General features: G+C 34.5%; 1 non-coding gene across 1 annotated transcript; it reads left to right on the top strand.

Moving 5' to 3' along the window:
* Positions 1 to 14,599: 14,599 nt before the first annotated feature.
* LOC131181099 (small nucleolar RNA R71) lies at positions 14,600 to 14,706 on the top strand. The gene has a single exon (XR_009149726.1). It is a non-coding gene; the product is annotated as a small nucleolar RNA R71 (small nucleolar RNA).
* Positions 14,707 to 16,114: the final 1,408 nt, after the last annotated feature.

Below are 16,114 nucleotides of genomic sequence, written 5' to 3'. Positions count from 1 at the left end.
TAATCATGTTTAATTTGAGGGGATACACAACTCTGCACATGTTTAGTTTCTGTCTCTCGTACTTTTATTATTTTTCTTTATTTTCTTTATTTTTTATTACAAACAAAAATTGGTAAGTAGCCCTAAGGTAAGCACCAAAGAGGGCATTTGCGCGGAGCTTATATGGAGCTAAACGGGAGTAAGCCAGGGATATCATTGCCATACTAGAAGAGAAGACCCTTTTTTAAGGGTAGCTTGCCCCAATGGCAACTGCATTTACCAACAGATAAGTAACTCTAAACTTATCGAATAACCATTGGCATGAAATTGTAGTAATAATAGAACTTTTATTTGGTAAATTAAAATTAACTTTGTTTTTAATTTAACTGACTTTTGCATGTAATTAATTTAAATAAATACTTTGTAAATTAAAATTAATCTTGTTTGTAAATTAAACTAACATTGGCATGTAAATAAATTTAATTTAATACTTGGTAATTGTAAAATAAATTTGCATGTTAGAAATCTTTATTAGGTTGTGATTGTTTGGGCCTTATGTGATATTAGAAAAAATTACACATGTACATAATTAACTTAGTTCAATTATCCTTAGGGTAACTTGGTGAAAATTAATTAATTAGGTTAAATAGAAACATAGGGTTATTTGAAATTGAATTTGTTTATAAATTAAATTCTCAATAATAAATTAATTTTAGTCATCTGGTAAATATCATTTAAATAATTAACAACCCCATAGATAGGAATTATTTGTGCATGAAAATTGTGTGTAAACAATAACCCTTTTGTGAATTACTTGCGTGTGTAGGATTAGAATTGCATTTTTTAGGATAAAGTTTAATAAAGGAATAATAAACAAGACTTCTAGAAACATTAGTAGAGGACTGGCACTCGAATCAACGAGGTTAGACCAGGCGTAAGGGGTGCCTAACACCTTTCCCTTACGTACCCACTATCCCGAACCTAGACATTGGGCTATGGTAATGACGGTTGTGGAAACTCTGCAAGGAGTAAGTTGCCATCCATGACCCTCAGAAGAAACACTGAATATGTCCCGGTTATTACCCGGGTGGCGACTCCTGTCTATCTATGCCTTCGTGGCATAAATCCTTAGTACCGTGGTAGTGTTATGGGAAGACGGTACTTACCAGTGGTTTGATTCTATTAGGATTGTATGAAGTGCATGTCTAGGAAATGCTGTCTAAGGAGGTGGTACTTAGGTGAGACCATTGTGACTCCACCATCTTTCCTGGGCATTACCTGGTGTATTTTATATAATTCTAATGGATGATATTTCGCCTCATGCCCCCTCCCACAATACTGGTGCTACTTATAACATGTATCCAGACAGAAACTGGTTTGTCACTTACAAACAGATGACTGGAAAGGTGTTTCTGGGCAATGATCGTGCATTATCTATGGAAGGAACTGGTAACATAAGATTGAAGATGTTTGATGGTGTTGTCAGAACTATAGAGTGTTGGCATGTTCCTGGACTAAAAAGGAACCTGATTTCTCTTGGGGCACTTAACACTCATGGATTCAGATACTATATAGAGAATGGAGTTCTCAAAGTGTGCAAGAGCTCTATGGTACTCATGAAGAGCAGTTTGGTTTCAGGATTGTATTTTCTTTAGGGCAGTATAATTTCAGAGGAAGCTGCAGTAGCATCCAGAAGCAATAATCAGAATCAGACTCAATTGTGGCATCTACGTCTTACTCATATGATTGAAAGACCATTATCTATGTTAAGCAAGTGGGATTTGTTAAACGGGCAGAAAACATAATCTATGGACTTTTGTGAACACTGTGTGTTTGAAAAATAGACCGGTGTGAAGTTTGATAAAAAGGCAGTGCACAAAACCAGAGGAACGATGGATTATATTCACTTAGATCTATAGGGTCCTAACAGAATCCCTTCTAAGAGTAGTGTGATGTAGCCTAACCGCAAGTGCACGGATCATACAAGTAGTATATAAAAGATATCGTTCCCTCAAAGAGTTGTGTTAATGATTGAATTTTTAACATAAAAATTAACTAATTTAAGCTAATTTTGTAAATCAAGTGAATGATTGATAGAATTAAGGGTGTAAAATCTATTTATGCAAAATCAATAATCTATTTATCAATATAAATGATTCAACTCAAGCAGCAGCAATTAAAATGAGCAAATTGAAATATGGCAAGTAATTAAATTCAATTAACAATTAACGATATTAAAAAAGGCGATTCTGGAGTTTGAGGATTCATATTGAAGCTATTTTGGATTTTTAAATTGGGTATCCAATCTTATGAAAATTATGGGTTTTAAAGAGATTAATTCTTAAATCCTTTAAATACCCTTTCAAGTGAGATAAAGAGTGCCTTACTTAACTTAATCCTACTTTCTTGGAGTTAAAATTAATCAAGACCCAGTAGGTTCCTTAATTAATCTGTAAATCCTCTTAATCCTTAGTCTATTTCTAAATCTAAGTTAATTAAGTCCAATTTCTTGATGATCTATCACAGGGTTTTCTCCTTTCAGTGCTTCAACCATGGATTAAGAATAATACTTAATGGGTTCCTACACTAAGCATGTAATTAGGCACACAAGAAATGGATGAAACCTCATAAAAATCATAATATATGGATTACCTAATTAAAATCCACAAAATATCTTAAATATTACACCCTAACTCCAGAATCTATGAAAAACTACTCATTATCCATAATAATTACAAGAAATTCTAAGTAAATATGGAAATAAAACTTGAAACTATATTGAGAACTAAGAAACCCAATACAAGAAAGGTAGAAAATAGTAAAAAAAAGAAGAAAACTCCAAATCTGGTCCTGAAATGGAGAGTGAGGCCTCTTGCTCTGTTTCTCTGACTGTTCCTCTGCCCTTTTTTTTTTCTTTTCTTTCTTCCTTCCTTTCTCCTCTTCTCCAAAATTAGATAAGGACACTATTTATATTCTTCTGATAAGTAACCCTAAAATGGTGTGTTTGAGGTGAAGATTCACGTGTGAAAATCTTTCTGCCAGCTCATTATGAAAATTTGCACAAGTTATGCAAGCTTCTTATGCAGATTCTGAGCAAATTTGGTGATTCCAGGTGCTTCCCTTGATTCTGCATAAGTTATGCAGGCTAGTTGTGCAGATTTTTCATGCTTTAGAGTTCTCCATGAAAGTGCATAAACAGACTGCATAAGCTATGCAGCTGGTTGTGTAAGTTTCGATAGGTTTGGGTGCTCTTTCCGTGATGCTGCATAAGTGAGGCAAGAGACTTCATAAGTTATGCAGTAGGTTATACAGGTTTCGGCCACTTTGACTGCTGCCTTCCGTGAAGCTGCATAAGCAAGGTATGAGACTGCATAAGTTATGCAGCAAGTTATGCAGGTCTCCGTGAAGCTGCATAGGCGAGGAGTGAATCTGCACAGGCGAGGAGTGAATCTGCACAAGTTATGTAGCAAGTCATGCAGGTTTCGACAGGTTTAAAAATTGCTTCTTCTTCCTGTGCAGAAACTGCACAACTTGTGCAGTAGGTTATACAGACTTTGGCAATTTTGCATTTTTTAACCTTCAAGCTTTATTTTGACATTTTTGGCTATGAGAAGCACTCCTCACTGGCTCAATTACTTTTTAGTTCCTCAAAAACACCATTTTACCTACAAAACAAAGCAAATTACAAATTAACCCAAAAATTGACAATTATGGAAAATTATCTAAATAACTGATAAAATTAGCTAAAAGTGACTAACAAATAAATGAAATGGCCATGAAATTTAACCTAAATGACTATGCAAAATGCATGTATCAAATACCCCCAAACTCAAATCTTTGCTTGTCTTCAAGCAAACTTTAAAATATAATGCAATTTTAAGGGTGCCTTATTCAAAGAGCTATGAAAATTACCTATTAGAGTAACTTAACATACCTTTAGCCATACCAACAATCCATATACCCATCCTTTAAGATGCAAAGAATCTAATGTTTATCCAAGCTTTCAACGCTTAGCCATAAAGTCAATTATCATCCAAAATTCCCAAACTAACCAATCAAAAGAGAAAGTCATGCTAAAAAAGAATTTTAAAACAATCAATAGCTAAAGTGTCTCTTTATAGAATGATGGAATTTAATGACTGAATGAATGAATTTCCAATCCCATAGGCAAACTCCCTACTCCTATCTCCACTAATGTAGCAAGTACTATCAAGAGATCAAAGGTCTTTTTAGGGATGTAATGGGGCTAAGGGGTTTGAAATGAGGCTAAGAAGAAAAAGGGTAGAAAGGATTCAAAGCATGAGAATATTTTCAATCTTGAAAACATAAGGTACACTTCTTATTTGTTATTATTATTATTTTTTTTATATATATCAAAACACAAAGGAGAAAGAAATGCACACTAAAACTGACTAAGTGCTAGCATATTTTACAAAATACAAAAGATAAGGGACTACTTTGATATTTTAAATTTGTATCTTGTATTTTCTCTTAATAATTGTCCCTAAGAATACCACCCCCAAACTCATTTCCTTTAATTACTTTGGGTGGATTTCTTTCAATTTGAATGACAGTAGTGAAAAGCACATATACTAGCACTTTTACAAGATGACAAGCATTTCTTCTCCCTTTTATTATTATTTTTTTTCTTTTTTTTTTCTTTTGTGTGTACCAATTGTTGTGATGGATTGTTCTCATGAAAGGGTAGGTAGTGTTTAGTTTATTGGCTAGGTAAAAATAAGGGTTTCAAGAAAAATTATGAATATAAAGGCTAAAAGGGGTTTACAAGGGTTAATTTTAATTGGGAAAAAGGCTAAAGGCTTAAAATGAGAAGGTTTAAATCAAAGAATGCCTAATCATATCTCTTTTCAAGTACAAGCTGGTATTTCACCTAGAAAGGTTTAAAAAATTTATTCTAGGATTGGTGAGACATCACTTGACTACCTTTTATCCTATAGCTCCCTCTAAACACTTCTATCTCTAAATGACTAGTTGGGTGACTTTTTGGCTAAGAAGATATAGGCAAAGGATAGACACTTCAAAACTTTGCACATCTTAGGAAACTTTCAATCCTTAAACCCAACCAAAGATAAGCTAAATCACTCTATTAAGTAGCTCTCATAACTCAAGGGACTTGGCAAAAAATTTTATTTCATGAATGCATGATTCCTACAAAAAAATGAGCAATGCATTAACTAAATGGAAGAAATTTATTTGTATGCAATATGTGCAATTTCTAAGTGATGTATAATGTGTATGTGAATGTGCTATATATGTATGTATGTGTAATATGTATGCTTATATATATATATATATATATATATATATATATGCAAATGGAGTGGGATGAGATGTTCCTGTACTCAAAATGTGAAAAATTTAGAAAATATCAAAATGCACACCCCCGAACTCAAAATTGGACATTGTCCTCAATGGCTAAGGTAGTGTAGTAAGAAAATTCAAAGCAAAGAGGGATAACCAGGAATTGTTAAATTTAAAAGCAAAGATAAGAAGTGACCTAGCATAGAGCAGTAATTTAGCATCTAAAATGTGAATATAAAAGATGATGATGATGCATAAGGAAACTGCACATGCTATGCAAAATAAATGCTTTGCAGAATAGTTGCATAAGGAAACTGAACAAGCTGTGCAAGATAGCATAAGTTGCATAAGGGACTGCACAGGCTATGCAGGAGAAATATAAGTTGAAAATCAGTTGCATAATCAATTTCACAGCCTGTGAGTATACTAAAAAGCTGTAGCATAATGATATATCAAGGAAAAACTTGAAAACAACTGCATATGTATGTAAGTATATACAATCTATTGACAAGCATGCATAAAGGAACAACAAAGGCAAATAGAAACAATGAAAAACCAAGAGGATATCCATCCAATTGTATTTCAGGGAAATAGAATTCAAAACAAACAAAAATTGTTCCAGCACATTTAAAAATGAAAACTCCTAGAAGCTGAACAAGAGCAAAAAAAAAAGAAAAAAATATATATTTCTATGGTTTTGCCCTTGTCCAAGGGAGCTGCTAGTGGACTGGATGGAGGTGGCTACTGCTGAAGGGGTGGCTCTGAAGGAGGTGATGGAGGTGGAGGTGGCATACCCAGAAAAGCCATAAGCTGCTTCATCATCTCTTTCAACTCTTTCTGCTTGTCCCTGGTCTCCATAATGAGATCGAAAAGATGATCATGATGGTCCTTAAGGGTATCAAGACCAGATTCAAGCTTCCTATCCACAAAATATATATCATCACTAAGCCTTTTAAGATAAGTGAATAAGGCCTTAGTGTTAAAGGGAGGGGGTGCTGTAGAGGAAGAGGGTCCAGTTACAGAGAGTGTTGGCTGTGTAGATGCTGCTGGGATATCTTGTGTAGACTGTGCAGGTTGTGCAGGTTCAGCAGAAGAGGGCTGCTGGACTGGTGGTGCAGATGGTGCCTCTGGTTATGCAAATGGGGCTTCTGGTTGTGCAGAAGGTGCACTAATACCAATCTTAAATAAGTGGGGGGGCATCAAAATAAAGGGTCTCAATAAGGGCATATAAGGAGTGTTCTTCTGGATCGAAGCCAAAGTATTTGGCTATCACAGTTATCATGCCACCTATCACAATAACACCTGTGTCCTTGGTAGCAGTGTGTAACACTTGCTCACAAAAGAAATACCCTGGAGCTAATTTAACTTTATGGTATGCACACCAAAGCATAAAGATGTCAGAATTTCCCACAGCACCAGAGCTAGTACCTCAGCCCAAGATTGTACTAGTGATAAATCTATGAAGAAATCTAAGGGATGGGTTTGCTATTTGGGAGGTTTTGGATCTGCCAGCTTGAAATCCATGAGACTGATTAGTAATGACCTTTCAAAACTGTCCTCATTCCAATTTCCTTTGTCTAAAACCTCTGTATTTTTATAAAGGACCCTAAACAAGCCATTGACATGAAATTGGTCTAATGATAGCACCCTATTCTGTCCCAGACACCTAAATGAGTACTGAAACACCTCAAATTGTGTTTCTCAGTTAGCAAAGACTCAGGGAAAGGGAAGGAAATAATGAGTCAAGGCCAGGAGACAGTATTCAGAGGTTTGTGCACAACAGTTATTTCTTTTGAATTTTTCAATTGAAATAAATTATGACTATTTTTATATTATTGTTTTCAATTATGGAAATGTGTTTGAATGGGTACTTATTGCTTGAAAAGCATTGTAAATGGTTTTAAACTGTGAAAAAATTGATTTAGTGTGATTTGTGAAAATTGAAGTTAATTATGAATTGTGTTGCCATTTTGTGAATGAAATTATAACTTTGGAAATTTATTGGATTCTTACGAATCATTTGAATAAAATGTTTGGAATTGATTTTGTGTTCACACTTAGTATGATAGTATCACATCATTCCTTCTCCATTTATGGGGTTGTGATCGTTTATTTTCCTTCTCCATTTATGGGGTTGTGATCGTTTATTTTCCTTCTCCATTTTTGGGGTTGTGATCGTTTATTTTTCTCCCTCTCTGGTTTACCAGTTGAGGTGATCGGATGAGTACTCATTATATAGCTAGCTTCCTTCCTCATTGATTTCGATTAGTGGGGTTGTGATTGCTTTGTCGTGGTGTACAACGCGGCATTGATCGGAAAAGTGTGTCATGGCTTAAGTTGTGTATGAATTGGCAACACTGTATTCTTAAATTATTTGACTAAATTGTGTTATTATGAGCTTTGATAATTTGTGAAATGGAGTTTAAATTCTTATTGACATTCACTGTCTTTTGAATTTAACTATGTTTTGATTTCTGAGATTTATTGTGATATTGTGTTAAATTCCTTATGACATTCATTGTCTTGAATTTAACTATGGTTTTACGTATCCATCATTTATATGATTTATGAATTGTGATTTAAAGTTGTATTTGGTTAATGTTGTGCACCACTGAGACATTGTCTCAGCGATAGCTTTCCATTGCTGTCGCAGGTAGACAGACTGACAGGGCAGCAGACTAGGCTGCTAGTACTACATTGAGAGATCATCGGGTATATTGAGTATACCATAGTTTGCATTTTGTATTGTAATGTATGTTCACTATATGTATATAGTGTCCTTGGTTTTGAGCAGTTGTAAATTAAAATTGTACCTTGAAGTTGTAAAATAAATTGTGAGTTATTTTGGCTTGTAAAATTTGTACTATATTTCTTTTATCTCAGCTTTGAAAATACTGAAAAATTACTGTGGATTTGAGTTGAGAAACATATTGAGTTGATCAAATATTGGAGTTGAGATTGAGAAATATATTTGAAGTGCTTTTTACAGGTTTTCTGAAGAACTGTTTTACCTAAAATACAGATGGCACTCTGCCAAAATTTTTACAGAAGTCACTAATAGTCCAAATGTGTTAGCTGTTTCACTTCAGTTCAAAAAGGTTTTTAACACCTGTAAATTGTGCTCACCACTGTAAAAAGAAGCAAGAAAAGTTTTAAAATCTCTTGTAGTGTATTTAATGGGTTATCAGTAGACGAAGTTGGTAATTCATTAGGTATACTACGGGATCATGTTATGCCTTACAGAGGGGTAGGGTGTGACAATTATGGGAAGTGGAAGGTGGAAAGTTGGTTCATGTGAAGATTTTTTTTTATTTGCACAGGATATGCGAATTTTTGCATAAGGTGAAAATGGATGTGTATAGCTTATGAAGGCTCTTATGCAAGTTTTGGCAAGAATGGGAATTTTTGAAAATTAGTTGTGCAAGAGCACATAAGTTATGCAAGCACTTATGCAGATTTCGGCAGAAATGAAAATTACAAGAAGTTGAGTTATACAGGATTGCATAAGTTATGCACTTGGTTATGCAGAATTTGGCAGAAATGAGAAACTAAGGAAATTTAGTTGTGTAGGAGTGCATAAGTTATACAGGCTCTTGTGCAGATTTCGACAAAAATGAGAATTTAAGACAAAATGAGACCCGAAAACTGCACAAGTTATGCAGTTACTTATGCACAATTCAATAAGATTCAAATTACAATAAAAGTGTATTGTAAATTTGGAAAGTGAATGGGAATGAAGAAATTCAACCTTGTGAAGCATAACTCATGAAAAATATCATAAAAAACACATCAACATATGCAAAATCCATCTCAATTGCACAATACAAGTTTGTGATAGCAAATTTTGCAGAAGAGATATTTGTGAACAGTGCCATTTCAACTCAAACCATGCAAATTAATATTTTAGCACATTAAAGCTCAACAAAAATCTACACAAAGTTGCACTTATTCACAAAAGAAAATAGGTACTCCAAATTATGCCAATTAAATGCATCATGTCCAAATTGAATCACACAACCCAGTTAAGTTCAAAACCACAAAAATGACCCACTCACCATAATATCAACATGATAAGCACAAATATATAAAAGATAATACACCCAATCTCAACAAAGAAGAATTAGCAAGTAGCATATACTGCAGAACTTTTACTGCAGAACTTTTTTGCATAAGCCAAAAAGGGATCCTGCATAGAAGGTAATAAAAATAAACCAATCTTGAAAGAGTTAATAGATAAAATATCAGATTAAGAATAACTCCCCAGTAGTGCAACAACCTTCATCCCTTTGAAATACATCTACAAAAGACAAAATTCAACAATGTCAAAAATTGAATTTGGGGAGATTTAAGACAAAAACAAAAGTAATGCAAATAAAAGTAAATCAACAAAAGCAAAATAAAGGAACTTAGGTTGCCTCCCAAGATCGCTAATTTATAGTCCTTAGCTGGACTCTTGATGCATTTCACTAAAAAGAAGGTGTGGAATTAGAGAGCTTGTAATAGCTTGCTCCCTCTATTGGTTCTCCAGTGATGTAATGCTTTAATCTATGCCCATTGACCTTAAAATTCTTAGATTTTTCACTCCAAATTTCAATTGTTCCATAAGGGAAAACTTTAGAAACTCTATATGGGCCAGTCCATCTTGATTTAAGTTTCCCAGGAAACAATTTCAATCTTGAGTTGAATAACAAAACTGAATCATGTTCTTTAAATTCCTTTTTCCTGAGATGCTTATCATGCCAAGCTTTGGTTCTTTCTTTATAAATGCGGGCATTTTTCATGGGCACCCATCCTCAATTCTTCAAGCTCATTAAGTTGTAATAGCCTCTTCCCACCAGCTTGTTTGAGATCAAAATTCAAGGTCTGAATGGCCCAATATGCTCTATGTTTTAGCTCCATAAGTAAATGATAAGACTTACCATACACTAACCTAAAAGAAGTAGTTCCTATAGGGGTTTTGTAAGCAGTCCTATATGCCCATAAAGCATCATCTAGTTTGATAGACCAATCTTTCCTATAATTATTCACTGTTTTCTCCAAGATATGTTTGAGTTCCCTATTAGAAATTTCAACTTTCCCTGAAGTTTGAGGGTGGTATGGGGTAGCTATCTTGTGTACTACACCATACTTTCTCATTAAGCTCTCAAATTGCTTATTACAAAAATGTGAACCCCCATCACTAATTACAGCCCTTGGAGCTCCAAACCTACTCAAGACAAATTTCTTCAAAAATTTCACTACCACCTTAACATCATTAGTTAGAGTTGCAACAGCTTCTACCCACTTTAACACATAATCAACTTCAACTAGAATGTATTTAATGCCATATGAGGGAGAAAATGGGCTCATAAAATCTATTCCCCATATATCAAATAATTCCACCTCAAGAACACCATTTTGGGGCATTTCATCTCTTTTTTACAGATTTCCACTCCTTTGACATTTATCACATCCTAACACAAATTTCCTTACATCCTTGAAAAGGTTTGGCCAAAAGAAACTGGCTTGTAAAATTTTACTAGCTGTTTTAGAGATTCCAAAGTGTCCTCCATAATCAGAAGCATGACAATGATGCATAACACTCTTTATCTCCTCATCAGGAATGCATCTTCTTATCAAACTATCACAACATCTCCTAAAGAGCAAAGGATCATCCCATGTATAAAATCTTACCTCATGCAAAAACTTTTTCTTTTGTTGCCATGTCATTCCTAGTGGTAAAACTCCACAAGATAGATAATTCACCAAGTCTGCAAACCAAGGCAATTTAGCAACAAGAGAGAAAAGTTGTTCATCTAAGAAGAATTCATCAATAGGGACTGCATCCATTTCTTCATCATCCAATTTCAACCTACTAAGATTATCTGCAACTACATTTTCAGCTCCCTTCTTATTTCTAATTTCCAAATCAAACTTTTGTAGTATTAAAATCCACCTAATGAGCCTAGGTTTAGCCTCCTTTTTAAGGAGCAAATACCTAATGGCAGCATGATCTGAAAATACAATCACCTTTAAATCAATAATGTAAGGTCTGAACTTTTCCAGTGTAAAGATAATTGCTAAGAATTCCTTTTCAGTTGTTGCATAATTGGTATGAGCCTCATCCAGTGTTCTACTAGCATAATAAATAGCATAAGCCCTTTTATTTTTCCTTTGACCAAGAACAGCTCCAATTGCATAGTTGCTAGCATCACACATAATTTCAAAAGGGAGACTCCAATCAGGCGGTTGCATGATTGGTGCAATAATAAGAGCTTGCTTCAACCTGCAAAAGGCATCTAAACACTCTTGGTCAAATACAAATGGTGTGTCATGACTTAATAAATTAGATAAATGTTTATCTATTTTAGAAAAATCCTTAATAAAGTGTCTGTAGAACCCAGCATATCCTAAAAAACTTCGAATTCCTTTGACATTGGTGGGAGGGGGTATCTTTTCTATCACTTCAACCTTGGCTTTATCAACTTCTATTCCCCTGTTAGACACCAAATGTCCAAGCACTATCCCTTCCTGAACCATGAAATGACACTTTTCTTAGTTTAACACAAGGTCAGTGTCTGCACATTGTTACAAAACTTTAGAAAGATTAGCCAAATATATGTCACATGAAGATCCATAAATAGAAAAGTCATCCATAAAAACCTCCATTATATCTTCAATAAAATCTGAGAAGATTGCCATCATGCACCTTTGAAAAGTTACTGGTGCATTACACAACCCAAATAGCATCCTCCTATAGGCAAAGGTTCCATATGGACAAGTGAAAGTATTTTTCTCTTGATCATTTGGATGGATAGGGATTTAGAAAAATCCTGAATACCCATCTAAATAGAAAAAATAAGAATGCCTAGCCAGTCTTTCTAACATTTGATCAATGAAGGGAAGTGGAAAATGATCTTTTCTAGTGGCGTTATTTAATTTTCTGTAATTTATGCACATTCGCCAAGTAGTCACTGTTCTGGTGGGAATTAATTCATTATTTTCATTTTTAACTACTGTCATTCCATCTTTTTAAGGGACAACATGTACTGGACTCACCCATGTACTGTCTGAGATAGGATATATTATCCTTGCATCAAGCAACTTCAAAATTTCTTTTTTAACAACTTCTTTCATATTAGGATTCAACCTCCTCAGATGTTTAATAGATGGTTTGCAATTTTCTTCCAAAATAATTTTGTGCATGCAAAAGTGAGGACTTATGCCCTTGATGTCATCTATTGTGTATCCTAAAACCTTCCTATATTGCCTTAACACTCTTAATAACTTATCAACCTTTAAAGTGCTCAAACTTGTATTTACAATTACTGGATAAGTTCATTGGGGCCAAGAAATTCATACCTGAGCTGAGAAGGAAGTTGCTTAAGTTCTACCTTAGGTGCATCTTCTTCCTTGAATGATGGTTGCTTATATTCAACTTTTTCCTCCTGTGTAAGTTGAAAAACTGGAGCAGAAATGAATAGTGGACTACCCTCCAAATGTTGAGCATATGCAGCCAAATGAGGATTGTCATTGTCTATGCTTCCTCCATGAACCAAGCAATTTTTAAGTGGATCTTCCGGATATCTCTTTCTGAAATGTTTTTCAATAAGCTCATCAATGATATCAATTCTCAAACAAGTATCAGCTTCAAAATGATGCTTCTTCATGGTGTTATTAATATTGAAAACCAATTGATCTTCACCAACTCTAAGAGTCAATTTTTCTCCCTTAACATCAATTAATGCTCCTACTATAGCTAAAAAGGGCCTTTCCAAAATAATTGGGATATTAGAATCCTCTTCCATGTCCAAAATGACAAAGTCAATAGGTATATAAAACTTCCCAACCTTCAGAGGTACATTCTCTAAGATCCCTTCTGGATACTTAATTGATCTGTCTGCCAATTGAAGAGAAATGTGGGTTAGCTTAAGATTTCCCATGTTAAGCTTCTCATAAATGGAGAGGGGCATAAGGCTAACACTAGCCCCTAAATCACATAAAGCTTTTGTAGAATATGATTCTCCAATATGGCATGGAATTGAAAAACTTCTGGGGTCTTTGAGCTTAGGAGGAAGTTTCCTTTGAAGTATGGCACTACACTCTTCTGTCAGGGCTACAGTCTTATGGTCTTTAAGTCTCCTCTTGTTTGAGAGAATTTCTTTCAAGATTTTGCATAAGAGGGCATTTGTGAAAGGGTATCAATGAAAGGCACATTTATGCATAGCTTCTTCAAAACCTCAAAAAACTTCCTAAATTGCTTATCAAGCTTGGCTTTTTGAAATCTTTGTGCAAAGGGAAGTTGTGGCATATAGGGCTCTGGAGGTATATACTTCTCTTCCTTCTCTTCAACTTTTTCTTTACCTTTTTCTGTACTTTCCTTCTCACTTGCTTCTTTTTCAGTCTCATTAATTTCTTTCTCATTTTCTCTCTTCTCATTTTTTTTTATTCTTTTCATTGTTTACAACCTTCCCACTTTTTAAAGTGATAGCTTGACACTGCTCTATTGGGTTTTTTGGCTAACTTGGAAGTTTTCCAAAAGACTTGATACCTGAGGAAGATGCTTGTTGTGTAATCTGGTTTTTCAGCATTCTGTTATGTGTTTGCATCTGTTCTAGCCTTGCTTTCATTTCTTTCATCTCTTCATCATGCTTAGTTTGTTTAGCAAGAATCTGTTGTAACAAAGCTTCTGTCGTAGAACCTTGCTCTTGCTGTTTTGGTGGAGGATTCATGTTTCTCTATTGAAAATTAAGCAATGGTTGCCTATTCTACTGATATGGAATTCCTTGTTGTTGTTGTGGTTGAAAATTCTGAATTTGGGACTTGGTTTTGCTGATTTCCCCATGAAAAGTTGGGGTGATTCCTCCAAGCTGGATTATATGTTTGAGAGTAAGGATTCCCCATCTGTTTGTTTCCATAATTACCAACATATGCAGCCTGCTCTCCATATTCTACTCCATAACTCATTGTTCCTTCTACACAGGCAATCTGTTGTGAACTTCCAGATGATGATGATGAACTGACCAACATACTTAAATCTTCCATCTTCTTTGCCAAAACATTCGTAAGTGCATCAAACTTTGCATTAATCATGTTTAATGGATTAAGGTCATACATTCCAGTAGCTTGCCTCTTTTGAGTTGGAGCTGGTCCTCTTGGACTACTCTAAAGATGAGTATTCTTTGTAATTTTCTCCAACAGCTCATAGGCCTCATTGTCTTGCTTCATAATAAATTCTCCTCCTGCTTGAGCATCAATAATCCCTTTAATTGCAGGAGTAATATTGGTGTCAAAATTCTGGTTTATCATCCATTTTGGGATGGCATGATGCGGGCATTGTCTCTCTAACTCCTTCCATCTCATCCATGATTCATAGAGAGTTTCATTTTCTCTGGGTCTGAAAGCTGTCATTTGATTTCTCAATTTTTGAATTTTTCCAGGTGGAAAATATTGTGCAAGAAATGCATTAGTGAGTTGCTCCTAATTTATAATAGAATTGTGAGGTAGAGAATCAAGCCAATCTAATGCTCTATCCTTCAAAGAGAATGGGAATAGCTTCAATCTTATTGCATCATCAGATACTCCAGGTTGTTTTTGCATATCACAAATCATAGCAAACTTCTTAAGATGTGTGTGTGGATTTTCTAAAGGATGTCCCCCAAATTGGGAATTTTGAATCTTTTGAAGTACCCCAAAATTCATCTTATAGCTATTTGCATCAATTCTTGGTCTTGCTATACTCTCTCTCAAATCATCAAAACGAGGGAATGCATGATCCATCATACTTCCCCTAGGCACATTAGCATTTATAACGTCTTCACCATGAGCCACATTTTCATTATTTTGATTATTTTCACCATTGCCACCACCAATTCTAACTCTTTCTTCAGCCATTTCTGCTTCAATTTTAGCTGCTCTCAAGGTTTCTTTCCTTTTTCTAGTTTCTTTCTTGTTGGCTCTACAAAACTTGTCAATTTCAGGATTAAACAATAAGGATGTATTACTTGTGCTTCTAGCTCTTCTCATAAAAGATCAAGAGTACCTAAAAAGAACAAACAAACTCAAAATGAAAAGATAATAAAGATAAAACTATAAACATCTAAAATAATCAAGAATTCAATCTTAAACAAATAACTCCCCGGCAACGGCGCCAAAAACTTGATGTGGCCCAACCGCAAGTGCAGGGGTCGTACAAGTAGTATAGAAAAGATATCGTTCCCTCGAAGAGTTGTGTTAATGATTGAATTTTTGATATAAAAATTAACTAATTTAAGCTAATTTTGTAAATCAAGTGAATGATTGATAGAATTAAGGGTGTAAAATCTATTTATGCAAAATCAACAATCTAATTATCAATATAAATAATTCAACTCAAGCAGCAGCAAATAAAATGAGCAAATTGAAATATGGCAAGCAATTAAATTCAATTAACAATTAACAATATTAAAAAGGTCGATTCTGGAGTTTAGGGATTCATATTCAAGCTATTTTGGGATTTTTAAATTGGTTGTCCAATCTTATAGAAATTATGAGTTTTAAGGAGATTAATTCTTAAATCCTTTAAATACCCTTTAGAGTGAGATAAAGAGTGCCTTAATTAAGTTAATCCTACTTTCGTGGAGTTAAAATTAATCAAGACCCATTAGGTTCCTTAATTAATCTGTAAATCCTCTTAATTCTTAGTCTATTTCTAGATCTAAGTTAATTAAGTCCAATTTCTTGATTACCTATCACAGGGTTTTCTCCTTTCGGTGCTTCAACCATGGATGAAGAACAATACTTAATGGGATCCTACACTAAGCATGTAATTAGGCACACAAGAAATGGATAAAAC

The sequence above is a fragment of the Hevea brasiliensis genome, chromosome 6, assembly GCF_030052815.1.
Source record: "Hevea brasiliensis isolate MT/VB/25A 57/8 chromosome 6, ASM3005281v1, whole genome shotgun sequence".
In the NCBI taxonomy this organism is placed as follows: Eukaryota; Viridiplantae; Streptophyta; class Magnoliopsida; order Malpighiales; family Euphorbiaceae; genus Hevea; species Hevea brasiliensis.
The sequence above is the reverse complement of the archived record's forward strand: the minus strand, read 5'-3'. Positions and strand labels throughout refer to the sequence as shown.